This window comes from Oenanthe melanoleuca, chromosome 11 (genome assembly GCF_029582105.1).
Source record: "Oenanthe melanoleuca isolate GR-GAL-2019-014 chromosome 11, OMel1.0, whole genome shotgun sequence".
Taxonomy (NCBI): Eukaryota; Metazoa; Chordata; class Aves; order Passeriformes; family Muscicapidae; genus Oenanthe; species Oenanthe melanoleuca.
The window spans coordinates 1,145,807-1,166,405 of NC_079345.1; the positions used below are offsets into that span (position 1 = coordinate 1,145,807).

Below are 20,599 nucleotides of genomic sequence, written 5' to 3' on the forward strand. Positions count from 1 at the left end.
ATCTTCCAACCCTGAGTGCAGGTCACTTGTCACAGCAGCTCAGCTTGATGGGCATCATCTTCACTTAGCAACAGGGTCAAACTTAGGAGATGAATTTTGGGAATTGCTGGCTGTGAGGGTGGGCAGGTCCTGGCACAGGTGCCCAGAGCAGCTGTGGCTGCCCCTGGATCCCTGGCAGTGTCCAAAGCCAGGCTGGACAGGGCTTGGAGCAGCCTGGAATAGTGAAAGGTGTCCCTGCCATGGCAGGGGTGGGACAGGATGAGCTTTAAGATCTTTTCTGACCCAAACCGTTCCAGGATTCTATTAAAGAAACTTCCCCAAAACACTTAGTTCCTCATACTGTGAGTGCTGGGAGGGACAAGGAACCAACAACTCCAAAGGAAACAACATGTAAAGACAGCTTTCTGTGGAGTTATCTGTAAATGACAGATCATTATAGCTGTGAAAATCATGTAGCAATCCAAACTGGTCACCAGACGTTGCAGAGGTGTGGTTAAAAAAGTGCTTGGGGATACAAATACGGATTTTAGAAAAGCTGCTTGGGGAATATCCTCCTGTGTTGTGGAAAATTCCTTGGGGAGCGTAGTGGGGCACCTGTGGCTTCAGGGAGCCAGGGCACAGTGGGGCAGGTGTGTCTGACCTGGTGGGATCCTTCAGGTCCCTTGTGTGGGTGGGATTTGGATCAACCCCCAGTTCCAGGTGCACTGGGAGCCCCGGTGGTCTCTGAAGCGCCTGGGTGCCAGCAGAGCCCTGCAGGTACGGGCTGGTCAGTGGATCCCCAGCCTCAGGGCTGCTCTGTGGGCAGTGCTGGTGAGGAGGTGGCTCTGGAGCTCTCCTGGCTGCAGGGCTGTCCCAGCAGCTCCCGAGGAGGAGCTGCGAGAGGCTCCAGGAAAGGCACATGAGCGGGGCCGGCTGCCAGCTCCGCACGGTGCCGGCGCACGTCGGCTCCTGCCAGGGGCTCTTCCTGCTGTGCCCGTGGTGCTGTTCCACTCCAGGGCTTTGGGGCACCTTGTCTGGGAGAGCTGGAGAGCTGAGGAGCGTTCCCTGCCGAGAGGTAACGCTGGAAGGCGAGCAGGAGCCACCCAGACACACGTGGGGCGAGGTGCTCACAGCCTCCCTTCCCCTTCCTGCTCCCTCCAGGAAACCAGACCGGAGGAATTTTTCACATCTGGCAGTAGTGATGCATTTTTAAATTATTTTTTGTCAAGGCACAGCAGCTTTACAGTGATGTGAATGTCAGGTTTTGCCCACCGGAGCATTGGGTGCGGTGCCGGGGGCTGAGTAACAGCCTGGGTGGATCGTGGTCCTTCCCAGTGCTTCCCAGTCCTTCCCTCCCTGCTCCTGGCAGCCTGGCCAGAGCAGGCTCTGCTGCCTGAGTCAGTGCAGCTGCTCCAACAAGTTGTGGTCCTGGGCAGCAGCGAGGCCGGTGGGGGTGGCTGCAGGGATCCAGCAGCAGCGTTCCCATATGGCTTTCATGAAAAACACCTCGTTTGAGGCTGGTTTTTGATCTGCTTCCTGCTTAAATGTTGAATACAGAAATATATTTATTGGGGTGGGGGGAATTAAGACCTTTTCTGCATGTTGTAATTTCTGTTACTGGTCTTGGTTTTCTGTAAAGCTGTTAAAAAGGATATTTCATGTCAGCTCCTTCTGCTGCAGTCCAGGTTTAAATGCTTCCCATCCGTTGTGCCGGCCCAGCCGCTTGTCAGAACTGGATTCGAGACAGAAATTTTTTTTTTTTTTTTTTTTTTGTCTGGGTATATTTGTTTCCAGCTGAATTAGTTCCCTGCCCTGATGTGCAAGTGTCACTGAAGAGGGTGGAATTATTGGATGTAGTGGTGCTGTTGGATGAAACCTTGGGTGTGATGAAGACTTAAAAGTGGTCTTTAGAGGTGGTGCAGTTATTATACACCAGCTGTGGTTTTCAAGGTCTTGGCTCCGTGTTTTCTGTTGTATTTGTATGAACCACTTGGTGCATATTTAAAAATACAACTAAAAACCTTAAGATAATTGAGTAGAGTGGTGGATTGATGTCAGCAGAGCTCACCTGGCCTTTCTGGTTTTTGGTGTGTCTTGATGGGGTCACTTGTCTGTAACTGGCTGGGAATGGTTCCTGCAGGGATATGGGTCCTGGCAGTACCTGGGCTTTGTCTTCTGTGCCTAAAAATCCCTTATATAGGGAAAATCGATCAAATGGAGTTGGAGCTCTGGGAGATGCCATGACAGGAATTGCCAAATCTTTAGGGTTGGGAGGGAGCTCTGGGGATTGTCCAGCCCAAGGCAGGGACACCTGGAGCAGGTGACACAGGAACTCATCCAGATGTGTTTGGAATGGCTCTGGACAGGGAGACTCCCTGGGCAGCTGTGCCAGGGCTCTGCCACCCTCCATGGGAAGCAGCTGTTCATCGTGTTGAGAGGGAGCTTCTCTTGTTTGGTTTATGGCCATTGCTCCTTGTCCTGTCCCTGGACTCCACCAAGCAGAGCCAGTGTTGTACCAGAGAGTACCAGCAGTGCAAGGCTGCTCTGCCTTTGGGTAAAGGGGTTTTCCCCTCACCTTCCCTACAAATGCTTTCCATACTTTATGCTATTGGGCAATAAAGTTGATTCTTTGAGGTGAGCTTAGAGTTTGGCAGCTGTGCCTGTGTGTCCCTGTTCCTCAGCTGAGCCGTGATTACAGCTCCACACACCAGGTTTGCTGGGAGGAGCAATCCTTCCTGATGGATCTGGAGCCTGTGCATGTGCTGGGAGAACTGGGAAAGAGGGGCAGAGCCTGGAGCACCCCCAGCTCGCTTCCTCCCAGCCCATTGTTGGCATTCCGTGTGTGTTCTCCATAGGAATTCACTTGTCCCGAAGCGCGGCGCCGCGGCTGCACCGATTTTCCAAGCTTCCCTGCACCTGTCTGATGCGCTTTCCAGCCTGGGCGTCACAAACTGTTTGTCATTCAGGGGCACAATGTCCCCTTGTGTGCTGGGCTCCCGGAGGGAGGGGGCACGGCCCCGCTGGCGGATGGGCTTCCCATGTGAAATGAGACGGGAAGGCAAACCGCGTCCAGAGCGGCGTTCACAGGCGGCAGCGCCCGCCTGTCACTCACATTTCCCTTATCTGGGTTAAATGTAAAAGGGGCAAATGGGGGTGAGGAGAGCACAGGGGGAGAAAAGAGCTTTTGGAGGGCTCTGGAGGCTCTGCTGGCGAGCTGCCACCCTGGGTTTGGATGGCCTGGAGCTGATCCCGTACAGATGGGGCACCAGGATCCCTGGTGGAGCCGAGGAACTTCCTCGTTGCTTCTGCAGGAATAACTTGGTTCTTTTTCCATGTTTCTTTTCTGGTGGAACTTTCTCTGTGGGATTCTTCTCTTCTGCCTGGGGATATCACAAAACCTTGTGTGTGGCTGGTCCTTAGGCTTTACTGTAGGAGATTCCAGTGATTTTTCTGTATTGAGTGCCTGTATCTTAAAGAAGACACAACACTATGACGCTAATTTTGTTATTCTGATAAATAAATAGAAATACCCAGAACTTTAAATAAATGTGTGATTAAAGTTCAGTGGAGGTGATAGAAAAGGTGAAATCCAGGTTCTGAATTTGAATTATCTGTACCTTTGGAAGGCACAAAGATTCTGATAAATTGTTTCCCAATAGTTGAGACTTCAGTAAAGCTTAACACTTTTCATGACTTGGGTGATCTTGACATTTCTAACTTGTCCCAGGTAAAGGCAGGAGTGGAGTTCAGTTAGGAAGGAGGGGAGAGAGGAGAATTTCCATGCTCTTTGCTGGCCCTGGGAGTGAATCCTGGCCGTGGGAGTGAATCCTACTGTGCTCAGCACGGTGTCACTTGAAGGGCTGCATTACAACATTTCATTAGTGGCAAGTGCAGCATCAGCACAGCAGCCGGCCACGTTTCCTGCTGGCAACCCCTGGAACGTGGCACGGGAGCCTCGTGCCAGGATGCTCCACTCCCATCCTCAGGGATGCTCCATTCCCATCCTGCAGCCAGCCATGGTGAGTCAGGGCTGCGACACCCAGAGGAGCTGCCAGGGGAGTGGGCAGCAAAGGGAGACAGTGGTGGCTGCAAGAGTGTAGGGAAGGAGTTTCCACAGAGAGTTTCTGGATGGAATTGTTCAAGGCCAGGTTGGAGCAGCCTGGTCTGATGGAAGGTGTCCTGGCCCATGGCAGGGGTTGAGGGTTGGGATTTTAAGGTGCCTTCCAGTCGTTCATGGCTCTGTGGTGAACCAGCACTGTGTTCCTGCTCCATCCCCCTGGTGGGTCTGGCCTTGGAAACCCGGACCAGTGAGGGCTCAGGGAGTTATCAGACTGTCACTTTTTGTTTTCTGTGTTGGCTCTTGTGCCTTTAACACACTCATCCCTGGGAGAATTTTAAAAGCAGGAGTTGGTGTGGTCCATTTGGATATGGTTTAATGGGCACAGTGGGATTTGTTCAAACATTGGATGATCTTGGGGCTCTTGTCCACGGTGTGGAGGAGGATGTCAGGACCTCTCTGTGTGCTACCTCAGTCCAGGCTAGAGGAAGGGGAAGAGCTTGTGTTGCTTCTCTCAGCAAACTCAGTTTCCCAGTTCTGGGCACTGGTGGATCTGTGGGGTGTTTGTGGGGCTGGGCTGGGCAGTTTCTCAGCCGTGGGGATGCTCCAGGGAGGAGCCACGTGCTCTGTCAGGGTGTGGGTGAGGAAAAACAGCTCCTGACCCCGCTGTTATCCCAGACACGAGGATGTGCAGCACATCTCATCCCCTGCTCTGGAGGGTGGTTTGCAGGGCGGCACGGGGAGAGAGGATGTAGCAAATACAATATTGGGAAAGATGAAAAAACGAGTGGGTGGCAATGAGAAGGAAGAGGAGGAGACAACCCAGACGATGAAGGAAAACAGGATCTTCTGTAAGAGATGGGAATACTGGAAGGAAGCCAGGAAGGAAGCCTGAGAAAATGGAGAGAGCAGTAGGAAGGCTGGTGTTGCTCTGATAATTCCAGCAGGTATTCCTGGCATTCAGCTTCCAGAAACCAGAGAAGCCTTTCAAAGTCTGGTCAAACCCAGTGACAGGCGTGGAATAATTTGAATATACCGGAGTTAAACTTTGATTATCTTGCTGTTTTTTCCACATGGGATCTGGTGTGTGCTGTTGACTTGTCCAAAAAGGAGAGATCTGACCTTGGGAAGGGCTTGGGGTGCAGGTGGTGACAGGAAGGATTGATCATTCAGGCTGGAACAATTCAGGCTTTTCTATGCTAAGAGAATTAATGGATTTTTCTGTGGATTCTGATGGGGAGCTCACTCTTGGGGCGGTGTGGGCAGGAACCCTCGTGCTGTGGATGGTGCCTGGGTTCCGTGCTGGGCCCCGAGAGCCCGGGCTGAGCGCCGGGAGAGGAGCAGCAGCTCCAGCTCCTGCTCCTGCTCCGGCGCTGCATCATTGGATGGTAAAAATAGCTCTGCTGCTGGCGTCAGTGCCAGGCCTCGCATCTGGCTTCCCCGAGCAGCATCGAGCGGCTCCAGCCCCCTCCTCCCTCCTGCTGCAGACAGGGTCTGCTGGAGGACACGGCTGCGCCCGCCGCTGCTCCTGCCCTCCCGGCCTTCGGCGAGCACCCCTGCGCTGGGGCTCCCTGCAAACCCAGAGGTCTGTCCCGCCTTCATCAGTCCCTGAGGGACACCAGAAATCCTCTCCTGTAGCCTGAGAGGCTTTTAGGAGCCTTTTGCACGTCCAGGGGAGAGGTGAACACCCGGCTGAGCGTGCAGATCGTGTTTTGCTCCCTCTCGCGCAGGTTTGGCTGAGTAGGTGTTCAGAAACAGTTTTACCAAGTCGGCTGGTTCAGTGTCGTGATTTCTTTTTATAGTCTTGCTTTTTTCAGCGTTTAAGCTCTGGAAAACAGGGAGATACCAAGTGCAAGCAGGAATGCTCTCTTTGTAGACATGGAACCAAAGCAGCCTTGCAGATTGCCTTGGAAATTTGGTGATGTGCTTGCAACTGCTCACCTGCATGACTGACAGTGAGCAGTGAATGTTTTACATCATTGTTTAAAAAATCAGATTATTTGAGCTCCACAGGGTGTTGCAAAACTGTTCCATGCTCAGGCTCAGTGTGGCCACATGAGCTCCATTCCCAGCCTGCCCAAACCCTGACTCACCCCCGTGCCTGCTGATCAGGGTTTCAGCTGCCATCACACACGTGCCAGGACGAATAATTTCCCCAAAAAACCTGCTGTAGGTGTTTTCTGCTTGGATGTCAGTGTGTGACCAGCAGTACCTGGTTAGTGGGGCTCACTCTGCTCACCATGGAAGGTCCACAGAGGATTTCCCTTCCTGCGACACGGGTGAGCCCGGATGGCTGCTGCTGCCCAGCAGATGTTCCTTCTGTTTGCAGCCCAGAATTCCTGATCTTTCTCATGAGAAACATCAGTGGAGCCTCAGGATCTGCTGAGCTCTTCCTTGTGCCTCTTCCCCTGACCCCCAGAGCCCCAAGCCACCAGCAGACCTGGAATCCTGGCAGTGAACCTCACTGGGAGCTCCCCTCACTGCTGCTTAAACCACACAAATATTTTTGTTGTAGTAACTGGACAAATGTTTTCAAGTTATCAACAGTTTTGTTTTCGAACAACTCATGAGAAGCTCCTAGTTTAGTTTTTGGGGAATTCAAAGCAATTGGTGGCATACCTTGTGGAGTTACTGCTCTGCCGGCAAATTCCCTGTTTTTAATATACATGCATGGTGTGTGTGTGTGTGCTTGAATTTGGGACTGCTCGCTCGTTCTTTTTCCAAACTGCCTGTTCTAGGGCCATCATCATATTTTTATCATAAAATCTTGTTTAAAACAGGAGAAGTGAGAGTATCTGGGGAGTGTGTAACTCGGGAGTAGTCAGAGGCACAGTCTGAGGGAGGAGTAGGGAGGAGTAAGGAATGTGCCCTGGACACCCACAGGTTCTGAATTTCATCTTTTTGTCCTTGTCAAGGCACAAACCTGAGTGCTGTGTGTGCTGGAGCTGGCATGGACCTGTTTGATACAGGAGGGTTCCACAGCTCTCTGTCACCAGACCAGTGTGTGTTGGAGGAGACACAGGGCCACTTTCCACCTGGTTTTTTAAAGAATTTAGGTCAAATACTGCAGTTGCACGAGCAAAGTCCAGACAGGTCGTTACTGTGGTGTTGTGTCATGCTGGCCCTTGAGCCCTGAGCTCCTGGGGATGAGTTGGGGTGAGAACCACCTCTTGTTGCCAGGTTTTTTTTTTTTTTTTTTTTTTTGTTTTTGTTTTTGTTTTTGTTTTGTTCTTGGGTTTTTTTTGGGTTTTTTTTTTTGGGTTTTTTTTTTTTTTGGGGGGGAAAATTTGGCAAATATCTAATCTCCACAACTATTTCATGGTAGGCTATGAGGTGTTGTTTTTTTGAGCACTTGAATAGTGTGAATTTTGTTTGAAATTTTCTCTGCCCCTTAACTAAACGAGGCCAGAGTAGCCAAACCTGGGCTGGGCTGCCCAGGAACTTCCAGGCACCTCATTTCCCACATTCTTTAGTGGAGGCTGTGTCCAGCTGTGGAATTTGCAGGTACATTTCTCTAATGACATCTTATTCCTTAAAAATAAAAGCTCATTGTGTAAAATTACATTCTCTTTAGTATTACCTTAAATTTTTTAGAATGTAGTGATGATAAGGAAATAAACCTGACATGCAGAGAGTTAATCTCTGTTCCCTGTGTGCATCATGGAAAGCATCATCTTTCATTTCAGTCATTGATTAGCAGCTCCAAAACCTGCTCTATAGCCTGCAAATCCTGAATTCTCAACAACAGAGTTCAGAGCTTGTTGGAGCAGCATAATTCAGCCTCAGCTGTTTTTTGCTTTCTTTGTCTGGTCAGTCAGCTTGAAAATTTACCTGTCTGTAATGAAAAAACATAACTGCACCCTTTTAATGAGGTTTTGCTGAGCTTTAATTTGTTTTAGCTTGGAATTGGCCTGTGGCAGTCTGTGCTAGGAGTGGGGACAGCTCCTGCTGACCTGTTTATCCTCAGCTGTATTCCTGGGATCCTTGTGGACCCTTCTCCCAGAAATACTCTGATTATTTCTGCTCTGGTCTGATGGTTGTAGCTGGTTTTAGGTGCAAACCTCCCAGGCTGTCCCAGCCTCTCCCCTTAATTGTTTCCTGCCCAGATAGTGTTGGCTGCTCTAGGGATGGAGTTGGCTGCTGGTGACTAACCCAGCTCAGAAATCCTCAACGTTTTTGGGGTGTTTTGTTTCTTGTTGGGCTCTTCACCCCGGGCAGAGCCAAGCTCTCAGCCCTCCCCATGGCAGGGTGTGAGTCTGGGTGGTAACGAACCAGAATTATCTCCATAGCTCGTGGTGGTTGGGTTTTTATCTCCCCTCCTGCCTCTTCATTTACAGTGTTACCCAACTCTGGTACTGGCTTTGGGCTCATGAGGGACTTTTGGGATGTGAGTTGGGCTCAGGGTTCTCCCTGCTCTGCCCACCCCAGGGGTGACAGGAGCTGCCTGCTGGGACCTTGGCATTTGCTCCAGCTTTAGAGGAGGTGCTGGAATCCCCATCCCTGGAGTGTTCAGGGCAGGGCTGGATGTGGCACTCAGTGCTCTGGTGTGGGTGACAAGGTGGGGATCAGTCACAGGTTGGACTCTGACCCTGGAGGGTTTTTTCCAGCCTCAGTGATTCTGTGAAGAATTCGAGTATTTAAACTCAAAGGAGCATGTGTTATTTGAAGTGATGCTTTGGAGTTAGGGGAGCTCGGGTGGAAAAGCAGCTGGTTGGTGTTCCTGCTCAGTGTTGAAGGCACAGTTACATCAAACCCAGACTGCTCTACTGGCTCCTTGGGGCTTTTGGGAGCTGGTTGAGGCTTTAACCTGCCCTTACAACAGCAGAATCCTTACAGCTGGACTCCAGAATAATTTCTCCCAGAAACGGTGGACTTTGGGAGGTGCACTTATCTGATTTTCATTTTTATTTATTTTATAAGTGATCACATTCGTGTGCTCCTGCACCACATTTACCACGCCATCAGCTGCTTGTAATTGCTTCCAACTGAAACCAAGCAGCGAGCGCTGTGGTGGAGGTAAAATGCTATTTTATTTCAGGAGGAGATTGGGGAATCTCTGGGTAAACAACCCAATTCAGCTTCAAAGCCTTTTCAGCCCCGGTGCATTGTTCCTCCTGGAGCCGCTGCCTCGCACCCTAATAAAAGTGGAAATCAGGAGCGGGGGGATGGGGAACGCAGCAGAAAACACAAGCTGAGAACTGGAGATCAAAAGGACAAACAGAAGCAGAAGGCAGGGAAGGGGAGGCACAAAGAGTCACAGCTGAGCGTGCGGAGCCTGGGAGGGATGGAGGGGAGACAACAGCTATTAGAGGAGCTGGGAACAATGGGCTGAGCAGAGCCCGGGTTTAGCTTTCATTTCACTTCAACAAAGCTGCCTTCCACCAGAACTCCACGGTCGCCATGCCCTTAATTCATCTTGAAAGTTGTTGCCTTGCTGCTGGTCAGAGATGTGCTCTGGTGTGGTGGCTGTCCCCCTCTGGATACACAGATCTGTCCTTGGATGGGCCCTTTGGAAGGGCCACAGTGATGAGTGGCTTTTCCCAGTTCATATTGTGGCAAAATCTGTCTCAGTTTGAGTTACAGAATCATTAAATCCCAGAATGGTTTGGGTTGGGAGGGATCTGCTGTGGGCAGGGACTCCTGCCCCTATCCCAGGTCGCTCCAAGCCCCATCCAACCTGGCCTTGGACAGTTCCAGGGACTGGGAGTCCACAGCCTCTCTGGGCAAAGAGAAAGTGGAATTTTTGTTTGCTGAGAGTTGGAGTTGGGGGAACTGAGGGAACCAGTGACTCTCTGTGCTGGGAATGTCTCACACTGCTGGAACGTGCTCCCTGAGCTTCCCCAGCTGATTAAACCAGCTCCCAAACCTGGCAGCCTGTGAGCAAACCCAGCTTTGTTAGTAAAGCCTCCAGGCTTTCAGGGCAAGTATTTATTGTAACAAATAATTTCTGCTGGCTGAGGAATGAGGAATATTATTTCTGTGGAGCCTGCAGTCCGTGTTGCTGACCGAGGAGCCTGGCCATCGGTGTGGTCCCGCTCCGGCTGCGCTCTGCCACCCCCGTCCTGGCAATTCCAAAATCCCTGCCCCTGGCATGTGGGCACACAGGCTCAGTCCTGCCTTCCCCAGCTTAGTGCTGCAAGCTGCTTATTCCCTCTCCCCATCTGCTGCACTGGAGCTGTGGGGGCTGACCCGTGGCAGCCCCTGGTCCTGGAGTGCCCCTGGAGCCGGGAGATCCCCAGGGAAGGAGCTGGGTTTATCCAGCAGATGGGGAGGCCATTCCTCAACCTTGGAGCTGGGCTTTGGGAGGCTCTCATTGCTGGCCTGATGTGGGCTGTGCCAGGGAGGTGGCTCTGGCTGTTGGGAGCCTTCCCCTTGGCCGGAGGAGTTTCTGGAGCTCAGTTTGATTGCGATAAGAACGGCTGGGCAGGTCACTGCTGCTGTATCCTGCTCCTCCCTTGCAGCCCGTGTTTGCTTTCCTTTGTTTGGGTCCCTTCTTGCTCTGACTTGTCTCCCTCAGCTGTGCTGGCTGCGGCTTCATGGAGTGAACACTCTACCTGAGAGCTTAATTAAAAGGAGGGGAGATGTATTCCAGAAATCCTTGGCTGCCTGGTCGGCGTGGAGCGAGTTGCTGAGCTGGTGGCGGGGAGAGGAAGCGAGCGCAGCGTTCAGCTGACAGAGCATCTGAACCGCTCCTGCTTGGGGCCCGGGAGTTCAGCAGGGGGAGGGAGAGTGAAATGGATGCTGAAATCCTGAATCTGCTTCTTAAATTTCCTCTCTCCCTGGAGAGGGAGGGAGCGAAGTTCAGCGCGGCGTGTTTGGCTTGGCTCCCTGTTACCTGCTGTCTCCTCCCGAGCGGAGCGCCTGTGGCAGGGATAAAGGATGGAGCTTTATGCTGGGAGAAAGGACTTTTTCCTTCAGCAACATTTGCTTGTTTGTGGTGGAAGCGCATTAAAAAAAATAATCCAGCATTATTGAGGAGCAAGTGGGCGAATCACTGCATCAACTGCCATGGTAACTCCTAAAGGGCTTCACCCAGAGCTGTCAGAGCTGGATTTTTAGTGCTGGAGTGACTTTTAATGTACAATCCTTTCCAGGCCATTTAATTATTTGGTCTCCTCATTTAATAACAAAACAACACAAAGCCCTTCTTCCTGAACTACCTTCTCGTTGACATTCTCCTCTTTGACCTGAATTCGTCTGAGCTGTGGGGCCCCGAGTCAAGCACTGGTGTTTGTGTGCAAGGGCTGTGTGTGCTGCTGCTTGTGTAGCCATGGAATCAGGGACTCATGGCATGGCTTGGTTTGGAAGGGACATTAAATCCCATCCACTGCCACCCCCTGCTATGGGCAGGGACTTTCCATTATCCCAGGTGGCTTGAAGCTCCATCCAAGCTGGCCTTGGACACTTCCAGAGCAGCCACAGCTTCTCTGGGCACCTGTGCCAGGGCCTTCCACTCTCACAAGGAAGGATTCATTCCCAATATCCCATTTAACCCTTCCTCTGGCAGTGGGAAGCCCTTTCCCCTTAGCCTGTCTCTCCATACTCTTGTAAATAACCTCTCCAACACTCTCTAGTCCTTGTAGAACAATCTTATGGTGGTCTCAGGCTGCTCTGGCACATAAGGGTCACCATGCAAACCACACCTGGCCCAATTTTCCTCATTCCTGCTCCTTCATACTCTGCCACAGCAGGCAAATCTGGGAAGGAGGGTATTTAGCGCTCAGACATGGCTGATGGGGTGGCTTTGAGGAGCCTGCCATGGGTGGATGGGATGTAGGAGGTCCCTGGGCCTCAGGGTCCTGTGGATGGGGTGTGATGGTACCCAGGATCTGAGTGCTCAGAGATTTTGGGGTGTTTCCTGGCACAGGGTCCCAGGGTGGGCTGTAGGTCTGCATGAGCATTCTGGTCATGGCCCTGGCAGCTTCCTCTGCAGCACCACCCATCTTAGCTTTGCTCAGCATCCCAGTGGAGTTTAAAATGGTTTCATCCTGAATAATTTATCTCCCAGAGAGAGAGACACAGGGAGGGGAGGGCTGAGCGTGAGCAGGGCCGGGGGCTCCCTGCACTGCTGCCCTTTGTTGCTCCCGGCATTTTCTGCTGAACAAAAGCTCTGCATCCCTGCTAGAGGCTCCCACGGGAGCCCTCCTGACCCCTGACCTGCCCTCCTGCCACCCCCAGCCCCTCTTTGTCACCCTGGGCGTGGCGGGTCCGCGGTGTGGCCGCCTGGCCGGGGCAGGACAGGCTCTGCTCGGGGTTGTGAGGTTTGCTCAGGGTTCCACACTGGAGGCAGGGCTGCCTCCTCCCCACCGTCCCTGCTCGCTGCCCTACTTCTCGCCAGGCTCAGCCAGCTCTTGCTGCAGCCCTACAAAGAGGTTTGAATGCATTAGTTTACATGGAATTAATCTCCAGATTCCAAACATGCTTTCAAGCTGGTTTGGCCTTATTTTCCTGCAAAAGGAGGCCAGCTCTGTGTTGTAGGCAGGGGCTGTTGTAAGTGAGGGTTGAGCTGGAGCAGGGAGAGACCAGCACAGGCACCATATTCAGGCCATTAAAAGGAATTTTTGGCTCGTGGACAAAACAAATTGAAAAATCTTCTCCTTTGTCACCACATCAACAGTGATGGAAAAACAGAGCGAGGTTGTGGGGTGATCCTGCTGGTAACCTCTGTGTCTTTCCAAAGGGGTTTGAGGTTCAGGTTTTGATAGGAAAATAATGAAATATATTTAAAATGTGTCACAGATGATTGCATAGAAAATCGTGGGTGAGGGGAGTGATGGAGAAATGTCATTATTGGGGATCAGGAGAAATTGGAACACTGAACTCTGAGGTGAAGTGATTCCTGCAACAGGTTGGTCCAAAATTCCCAGTGCTCCTTTGTCTGCCGGCCGGGGAGGGAACAAGGAGCTCAAGTGCTCCTGGGATTTTTTTGGATAGCCTGTCATCCCTGAGAAAGGAACAGTTGTGTGGGGGTGGGGAGTGTCGTATTCAAAAGTGGGTGAAATGGAAACAGGCCAAAATTCTGCAAATTTATAAGGAGCAGCAAACAGAGATTTCTTTGAGGAAAGGTCGGAGCGTTTGTTGTGAGCACAGCCCTGGTAGGAGTGTGCGAGGAAATGGAAACTGTGCTCCACTCTGCAGGGCTTTTTTCATCCTTTAGCCAGGCAAAGATACACAGAGCTGCTTATTTTGGGAGGTGGTGGAATGTTTCTGTAATAATTTCAGCAAATTTTGGTTCACATAGAGCATCTGTAAGAGCAACACACCCCCAGCTTCATGGAGTGTGTTCTTTGTGGGGAAAAAAATCGCTTTCCCTTGAATTTAATGGCTTTTAGCTGACAGAGGGCAGGGTTAGGTTGGATATTGCAAAGAAATTCTTTCCTGTGAGGGTGGGCAGGCCCTGGCTCAGGGTGCCCAGAGAAGCTGTGGCTGCCCCTGGATCTCTGGCAGTGCCCAGGGCCAGACTGGATGGGGATTGGAGCAGCCTGGGACAGTGGAAGGTGTCTCTGACCATGGCAGGGGGCGGAATGGAATGAGTTTTAAGGTCTCTTCCAACCTAAACCACTCCAGGATTCTGTAAATTTGAAAGTTGTTTCACCCAGAAGAGTCCTTGCTGGGTTTGCTTTCCTCCCTGTTCAGTATCCCACACCTGCCAGGTCCTCATGCCTGGCTCATGGGTGAACATCCCGAGGATCCCTGTCCTGGCTGTGGGTCCTGTGGCAGCCACGCTGGGCAGAGCTGAGGAGCACAGCCAGGAGAAGGTGATTAGAGAAGGAGCTGGGCTGCTTCTCAGGAGGGAAGGGCTGAGCTGGATGCAGGAATAACGCAGGAATATCCCTGCAGGGTCCTCACAGCGCACCTGGGAGCTGCTGGATCGCTCACAGCTCCGATTAGGACTTCATTTCAGGCTGACAGCCCTTTCCCCTTGTTGACACGGAGCGTGTAGAGGCATGTAGTGTTTGAAACACAATATGCAAAGCACAGTGTTAGTAACCGACTCCAGAACATTCCTGCGCTGCAGCGGGGCTGCCCACAGCCTGCGGATTTCATCAGCTCTGAGCTGGCACGGGGAGGACGTGGAGGAGCTGAGCTGGAGTCACAGGAGAGCACGAGCCCTTGGCTCCAGCCCTTCCCACCGTGCAGCCCGTGGGCGTTCGCTGCTTCCAGAGGGAGGGAGATCCCAACCTTGTGCCTCTCCAGCCAGGGTGGAACATTGCCGGGTTCAGGGTGGAACATTGCCGGGCTCCATGGTGGAACATTGCCGGGCTCAGGGTGGAACATTGCCGGGTTCCATGGTGGAACATTGCCGGGTTCCATGGTGGAACATTGCCTGGCTCCATGGTGGAACATTGCCGGGCTCCATGGTGGAACATTCCTGGGCTCCATGATGGAACATTGCCGGGCTCAGGGTGGAACATTGCCGGGCTCAGGGTGGAACATTGCCGGGTTTCCGGGTGGAATGTTCCCGTTCCCATGGTGGAACGTTGCCGGGCTCCAGGGTGGAACATTGCCGGGCTCCATGGTGGAACATTGCCGGGCTCCAGGGTGGAACATTGCCGGGTTCCCGGGTGGAATGTTCCCGTTCCCATGGTGGAACATTGCCGGGCTCAGGGTGGAACATTGCCTGGTTCCATGGTGGAACATTGCCGGGCTCAGGGTGGAACATTGCCGGGCTCCATGGTGGAACATTGCCGGGCTCCAGGGTGGAACATTGCCGGGTTCCCGGGTGGAATGTTCCCGTTCCCATGGTGGAACATTGCTGGGCTCAGGGTGGAACATTGCCGGGTTCCCAGGTGGAATGTTCCCGTTCCCATGGTGGAACATTGCCGGGTTCCCGGGTGGAATGTTCCTGTTCCCATGGTGGAACGTTGCCGTGCCCGGCCGCGCTTCCCGGGGCAGGGCGAGGGTTTGGCCACGTGAAGCGGCCACGAGGCGCAGGGAGGTGTCGGTGCTGGGCGCTTGGCTGGTTGCCCGTGGGCAAGCAGAAACCCGAGTTATCTGCAGCAGATAAGCACCGGCAGGAAAACACGGCTGCCTGGTTTGTCTGTAAACAAGTTCTTTCGCAAAAGGAAAAAAAAAGTCTGCCTGGGCTGACTGGCAGGGAAAGTGAGGAGCCAGGAGCGTGCCAGCGTCTGGCTGGGGAACAGGGAGCGTCCGGCTGGGCATGGCAAGGAGAAGCTGCAACAAATGGCTCTGCCACTTTAAGCTGAGCTAAAACCCACACTGAGATCCACAGCTTTGCTGGGCCCGAGCGCAGCCGCTCGCTACGAATATACGAAGAAAAAGGCACCAAAATAGAAAATGTCATCATCGCTCACGGGGCGGCGAGAGCCGAGCGCAGCGAGCGGTGGCAGAGTGGGACAGGAAGTCTCCTCCCCCTCCCCGGGTAGTGCTGATCAAAAGGATGTAAAGCTTGTTTACAACATGTATGCAAAATCTAGTTGGGAAGGAGTCTGAGGGCTTTGCAGACTGGGGTGCACTAGGAATGAGTGATGTGTTAATGTAGGTTAAGCCTGGAGAGCTCGTGACCCAAAGTCAGAGAATTGTGGAGTATCCTGAGCTAGAACGAACCCACATGGATCGTGGGGTCCAGGTCCTGTCCCTGCACAGACGCCCCAGCAATCCCACCCTGAACCTGAGAGCATTGTCCAAAGGCTCCTGGAGCTCTGGCAGCCTCATGCCCATTCCCTGGGGAGCCTGGTCAGTGCCCAGCACTCTCTGAGGGAAAAACCTTTCCCTGATATCCAACCTAAACCTCCCCTGACACAGCTCCAGCCGCTCCCTGGGGTCCTGTCCCTGCTCAGCAGAGCAGAGACTGGTGCCTGTCAGGTCATGGTCACATTGTCCAAAGCAAGAAGAGGTGTCTGTCTCTGTGGGTTGCATCCAGTGGGATGTGTTGTGTTCCAGTGCTTGGAATGCCCACTGGAAGTGTCCTGCACCTCTGCTGACGAGCACTGGCTGTCAGGAAATCTTCACAGTGCTCCAAGTGAATGTCAGGACCCAGTGGAGCTGCCATCCATGGGGTCATTTTCCTTGGGATGAGTGTTTTGTGGAGCACTGATGCCCAAATGTACTAAAGAGCATTTGACATTGGAAAGATGTAGATTTTGGAGCCGTTTCAGAGTCTGGAGTGAAATGGCAAAGGTGCTGATGGTGGATCAGGGATAGACTCTCGTGTTTGTGTGCATGGAACAAGGTGAGCTCTGTGCAGCCTTCAGCCTCACTCACCTCCCTCTGCCTCAGCCAGAGGCATTTCCTCACCACATCGGGAGTCTTAGGGCTTAATCCATTGTTTGTAAAGCTCCTTAAGATCCTTGTTTGGGAGCACTGGAATCTGGAGGATTAAAACCAATTTATTTTTGTGTGTCTTGTATAATGTGCATCTCAAAGGCTTCCCAAGGAAGGAGGAGTTGTGAGCCGGGTGGAGATGGCAGGTCCGGAAGGTAAACAAGGAGGAAGTGGTAGGGAAGAACTAAGAGGGGAAAAGCCAAAGGCTGCTTCTCTGTGATGGACACTTGGCTGTCAGGACAGTGAGTTTCTAGCCCTGGAGGAAAGGGCTGGATGTAGTAGAGCTGTCTCCCTCTTAATGCCACTTAAAGACCCATCTGGTCTGTGTTGCTGCCTCAGGAAGGGCATCAGCAGCTTTTCCCTTACTCTGCCCTTTGATTGGGAAGCAGGAATCTCACCTGTCCTCACCCAGTCCCTTTTGTAAGCTCTAAACACCAAATAAAAATTAATGTTGGTGATCTGGACAAGGGGGGGTGGTTTAAAGCCAGGTCTAGAGTGGTCAGCACTGCTGCTGTCCCCCAGGGCAGCTGCCACAGCCTCTCCATCTCCAGAGCCTCACGTGCCACGTGTGACAAGCCAGGGAAGAGGTGACCCAGTGCTTTGGACACAGGTGCTGCCTTGGCTCCTGTGTGGAAGCAGAAACTGGTGATTAAATTCTTTGCCCAGGTGCAGGCTGGAGCATTCTGAGTAGGTGTGTTGCCTTCATGTGACCCTCTGCATTTTACAGATGGTGTTTTCCCATGTGAACTTGTTTGGGGTCACAGGACAGGAGTGGTGGAATGTAGGACAGGTCTCCATTGGGATTTCTGGCTTGGGAGCTCACCAAGAGATGTCCTAAATCCTTGTGAGGTTGCAGGCATCGAGGCAGTGTTTTCCAAATGATGTCAGAGCACACTTGAGACCCTCAGGATTCTGTTGTTCAAGCCCTGTAATCCTACAGGATAGGAGAGCTTGGCAGGAGCAGCCATCAGCTGGTGCTGGTGGTACCAGTGCTGTGCAGGGGAGGCTCGTGTGGGGCTGGAGGTGCCTGAGCCAGTGTTGGCAGGCAGGTGTAGGTGTGGTGCAGGAGAATTCCTGAGCTGTGGGTGTGCTGGAGCCAGGGAGGACAGGCTGGGAATGGGCAGCAGCAGCAGCACTTGGTGGCATTGGGACATGACAGGAGGGGTGCTCTGGGTTCTGGGAAATGCTGGTGTTACATCTTGGCACCTTTGGGGTGGGTTTATCCTAAACCCAGCAGTATTTGCTGTTCACAGTGCCCTGGGATCAGAGCACTCCCAGTTCTGGGGAGTGGGGGGGACGGGCTCCCCGCGTGGCTGTGCACTCACTGAGCTAATGGGATTAAAGGGGTATTCACTGGGAGAAGAAAAGAAGAGGCTGGGGGCTTCAGTGGGGCTCAGAAGCCTTGTTTCATGTGTTGGGATGGGAAACACAGGCTGTTGAGCTTAGCAAGGAGAAAGTTGGGAGCATCTGGTGGGCTGGAAGGCTGGCTGTGCTGCCTGCCAGCACCTGGGCAGGGTCTGAGGGGTGTTTGCCTCCAAAACATCTGCTGCCCTCAGGTTTGGGGTGACCTCACCTGACACCCACCCTGCTCCCCTTCTTCTGGGAGGGTTACAAATACAGACATCTCTCCCTTATGGAAGTGGCAGCTAAAGAAATTAAAATAAAAAATAAAATACCAAATTCCTTAGGAGGGTTGCTAGTGGGAGAAAAGCTCAGGTTGTGGCTGTAGCAGCCCTTGCATCTATAAATTTTTAATTAGGCTTTCTTTAGTTATCTCTTGGTTTGAAAATACCTGCTGTGGTTGGTCTGAATCTGTTGAAATGCAAGAATTTACTAGGGGAAGTTCTGTCACCTCTTTGCTGAAATTCTGCAGCAAGTCTTTCTGGCTTTGAAAAAGTTCATTAATTTGAACTATTCTCCTATTTTTGGTGTTTCTCACCTTTCTCCCATATATCAGCCACTCTCTTGCTCAAGCAGTATTTCCTCCTTAAAATGCAGTTGCTTCACACTCCAGCTCACCTGTTCCTGTGCACCTGACTGAGTACCTGCAGTTCCAGGTGCCTTTGCTTTACCCCCTGTGGTCAGGCACTCCACGATCCAGCACTTGGTGCTGCCTTCCCTGCTTCCTGTCTCAGCTCAGTTATTTAATGGGAACCAGAAGTGCTGTTTGAGCTCTAGAACTAACATTTCCCTCCAAATACATTTTTCCTTTTGTTCTGCTTGGTCTCGTGACTATCAAGTAGTTTAAATAAAGCTCTTTTTTTGTCTCCTGCACCCTCAGCAGGAAGGATGGGAGCTCTGAACAGGCACCAACATTTTCTATTGCACACCAGAGAAATAATCCCAAACAACTGAATTTTCCCTCCCTGGTGACCTTGTGCATCCCCCATCCCCCAGCGATAAAGCAAATGGAATATTGTACATTTGAGGAGTATTTCACTCTTTCACTGCTCTTCCCTGGAAGTGTCCAAGGCCAGGCTGGATGGGGTTTGGAGCAGTCTGGGGTAGTGGAAGGTGTCCCTGCCTGCAGGATGAGCTTTAAAGTCTCTTCTAACACAAATCTTTCTGGGATTCTGTGTTTCAGCCCCCCTGTGCTCCAAACCAACAGGCTGGAGATATCCTTCCCTTCAGTATCCCACCATGCTTTTATTGTCCTGTCCTTCTTGACTTCATTATGTCTTGATCTCTGTAACCTGTTTAACATGTGTAAATACTGAAATGAGATTATCTTTAAAGAGCCCTTTATTAAAAATGTACTGACTGTCCTAATCAGGAGAAATGTGCCCGTAGCTGCTTTTGTCTTTGCTGCATTTCCACAAGCAGCGAGGGCAGGCTGGTGAATCATCTCACCAGGGCAGCAGCTTGGGCTGCAGGCTGGGCAGGTTTCTTCACACCTGAGCTGACGTGATGCTCCCAGTGTGGCACCTGCAGGGGAAGGTGGGCTTGCTGCCCTGGGAGGGTCCCACGTGCTCTGCCCGTGTTTGCAATTTAAACATCTCCAGACCTCAGTGTGTGGTTGGTGGCCCTCGGTGTGGTGAGCGTGGTGCTGGTGCCTGCCTGGCTGGCATCACCAGACTTTTTGGGTGTCAGGGGATCTGTGCCTGGTGGCTGGCTGGTCTCTGGTAGATCAGGAGGGCCCAGGGAATATCCTCATCCCTTCCCCTCCCACACCAGCCCCGTGTCCGAGCAGGTGGAGCTGGCATGGGACCTGCACCCCAGCGTTGTGTCCAACCTCCCTGGCCAGGGCTTCACCCCACAGCCCCTCCCTGGGGAGAGGATTAGAGCAGAGGAAGGGGAGGTACAGCCAGGCAGGGCACAGCCTTCCCTGGGCACATGGGATGTACCCAAAAACAGCTTTGCCCTTGCATGGGCATTTTGGGCCCTGCCATGAGAATGATACATGAGAGGCTCGGATGAAGCTGCCTCTCAGTTTGTGATTTAATGAGCTGCAGCCATGGGAATTTGGTGTTTGCTGTATCCAGGAGGGCAGGGGGGCCCTGGAGGAGCAGCTGGGGGTGCCGTGCCAGAGGTGCCAGAGGTGCTGCCCATCCTCATCACCGAGCAGTGTGTCAGCCCTGCCCGGGGCAGCTGAGCCCTCTCCTGAGGCCTTGCAGGCAGCTGTGCCTGCCTCTGCCTGGGCTCCTGCCTGTCCCCAAGGGACTGCTGGAAAGTCCCCACATCCATGTGCTGTTTATCACTGGGTGAGCAGGGTGGTCTCGCTGCTTTTCCATCGGTGTTTATTGCTGGAGCTGAGGAGCCTTTTCCCTACGGTTCTGGTGGAGCCCTCAGCGCGTGAGGATGATCAGAGAAGGGTTGTTTTTTTTTTTCCCCCCTTGTAAAATATATTCCAGCTCCAGTTTGTAATGTGGCGAGAGGGGGAGCGAGAGAAGGGAACAACAGCATTAGCGGATGTAGAAGTAGCTGGAATGAGAAGCTTTTGTGCCATTAATAACAGTCCTGGCAGGCAGCCAAGGCTGGGAGTGTGGGATTAGCCTGAACAATCAAGACTGCAGGATCAAAACAAGGAGGCAGGAACAGCGAGGTCACACTGCTGCCATCTGCGCTGCCGCAGTGGTGGGAGGGAGCGGAAGAGGGGCTGCTGGCGGAGCTGCCGATAGCGCCCCGGCCTGGGGCTGCTGCAGCCCGCAGCCTCCCGGGGCTCCGGGGGCTGGCGTGGGCTCCGTGTGGCTCTGAGCCCGGCTGGGGACCCGGCTGGGGACAGGGCACGGCGGGATTTGGCCCCAGCTTTGTGTGGGTGAAGCAGCCGTGTCCCTGCCC

The 20,599-nt window shown here is 52.7% G+C and overlaps 1 protein-coding gene across 2 annotated transcripts in view; it reads left to right on the top strand.

Moving 5' to 3' along the window:
* The window catches only part of ANKRD11 (ankyrin repeat domain containing 11), a 125,928-nt gene that overhangs the window by 42,499 nt on the left and 62,830 nt on the right, over positions 1 to 20,599 (top strand). The window lies entirely within an intron of this gene.